We start from the raw sequence: 2,572 nt of genomic DNA, 5'->3' as shown, positions 1-2,572 counted from the left end.
CTGATTTAAAACAATGGAAATGAAAGCAAGAGCCAGATAAGTAAAAGAAATAAAAGAAATTGGAAAGACAGAGGTAAAATTATCTCTGTTTGCAAATGAGGTGATCCTATATGTAGAAAACCCTAAAGACTCCACAAAAAATACCCCAAACTGTTAGAACTAATAAAGAAATTCAGAAATCTTGCAAGATACAAAATAAACATAGAAATCACTTGTGGGGAGGGATGTTATGGTATATGGCACACTTCTTGGGGGTGGGACACAAGTATAAGAGGGACTTTATCTATCAAATGTAATCAGTTTAACCTAATTATTTGTACTTTCAATAAATCCCAAATAATAAAAAAAATACTTATTTTTTTTACACCAGTTATGGTCTACCCAGAAAGGAAATCAAGAAAATGATACTATTTATAATAGCATCAAAAAAGAATAAAATATTAGGAATAAATTTAAGGAGGGGAATGATCTGTATACTGACAACTATAAAACATCAATGAAAGAGACTGAAGGAGACAGAAGTAAATGGAAAGATACCTAGTGTTCATGGATTGGAAGAATTAATATTGTTTAAATGTTCAGACCACCCAAACTGATACACAGGTTCAACATAATCCCTATCAAAACATCAGTGGTGTTTTTCACAGAAATAGAAAGAGTGATTCTAAACTTTATATAGAGCTACAAAAGACCCTGAGTAGCCAAAGCAAACTTGATGAAGAACAAAGCTGGAGGGATCACACTTCCTGATTTCAAATTATAGTACAAAACTATAATAATCAAAACAGTATCATGCTGGCATAAGAACAGACACATAGACCAGTGGAACAGAACATAGAGCCCAGAAATAACCCTGAGCATATACTACCAACTAATTTTTGACAAAGAAGAAAGACTAGTAAATGGTGTTGGGAAAACTAGACATCCACATGCAGAAGAGTAAAATTGGATTCTCATCTTATTCCATACACACAAATCAACTCAAAATGGATTAAAGACTTAAACATAAGACCCCAAACCACAAAATTTCTAGGAGAAAACATAAAGCATCTTCATATTAGTGCTGACAATGATTTTCGGTGTTTACACCAAAAGCTCATGTAATAATAGTAAAATCAACAAGGGACTATACAAACTAAAAACAACTGCACAGCAAAGAAAATAATCAACAAAATGAAAAGGCAACCTATAGATTGGGAGAAAATATTTTCAGGACATATATCCAATACAGGGTTAATATAAAAAATATATAAGGAACTCACATAACTCAATAGCAAATAAACAACTTGATTAATAAATAAACAAGAGACCTGTGTAGCCAATTTTCCAAAGAAGATATACAAATGGCCAACAGGGATATGAAAAAAAATACCTAACATCACTAATTATCAGGCGAATTCAGGTCAAAGCTACCATGAATTGTCGCCTCATATCAATTAAGAAGGCTATGATAAAATAAAATATAACCAGTGTTGATGAGGATGTGGAGAAAAGGAAATCTTTGTACATTGTTGGTGGGAATGCAAATTGGTGCAGCCATTATGTAAAACAGTATGGAGTTTCCTTAAATAATTAAAAGTAGAACTACCGTATAGTCCAGCAATTCCTCTTCTGGGTACATATCCAAAGGAAATTAAATTAGTACATTGAAGAGATATCTGTGCTGTCATGTTCATTGTAACATTATTCACAATAGCTGAGCTATGGAACCAACCTAAGTGTCCACTGACAGAAGAATGGATAAAAAATTGTAGAAATCTATGAATAGGGTGCTCTTACCATAAAAAAGTAACTGTATGTGGAGATGGATATGTTAATTTGTTTGACTGTAGTATTAATTTTTTTTTTGAGACAGAGTCTTCCTGTGTTCCCCTGGGGTAGAGTGCTGTGTCATCATAGCTCATAGCAACCTCAAACTCTTGGGCTTGAGCAGTCCTCTTGCCTTAGCCTCCCAAGGACTACAGGCATGTGCCACTACACCTGGCTAGCTTTTTTGTTTTTATAGAGATGGGGTCTTGCCCTTGCTCAGGCTGGTTTCAAAGTACTCAAGCCATCCTCCTACCTCTGCCTCTCAAAGTGCTAGGATTATAGGCATGAGCCCCTATGCCCAGCCTACAGTAATCATTTTATTATGTATGCATGTATCAAAGCATCATATTGCATGCCTTAAATATATAGTTTTTATTTACAAAGAAGAAAAAATGAGCAAAAGAGATGAACAGACACCTCACCAAAAAGATATACAAAAGGAAAATAAACATATGAAAAAATGCTCAAACTCTTATGTCATTCTATCAGACTTCAGTAGGGGCAGGGAACTGGATTCAGTGGTAGCTGTGAAAATATAAAATTCATGGGTATTTGGAGAAATCTGGGGAAGGGCAGCAGGCTTTCCCAGGGTGTGGAATGAGGGCTTAAACCAATCTCATTTATGTCTTCAGGGACAGTGGAACCCAGGGGGTGAGTTGGGGTGGGGGAGAATTCCAGATACATGAAAAGCCAAGGAACAGGGATCATATCTTGGTGAAGGTCTGTGTTTTAAAGAGGACTGAAGTGAGCGCACACGTTGAGA

Source organism: Otolemur garnettii, unplaced genomic scaffold (genome assembly GCF_000181295.1).
Source record: "Otolemur garnettii isolate 467f Iridium unplaced genomic scaffold, OtoGar3 scaffold00032, whole genome shotgun sequence".
NCBI lineage: Eukaryota > Metazoa > Chordata > Mammalia > Primates > Galagidae > Otolemur > Otolemur garnettii.
The sequence above is the reverse complement of the archived record's forward strand: the minus strand, read 5'-3'. Positions refer to the sequence as shown.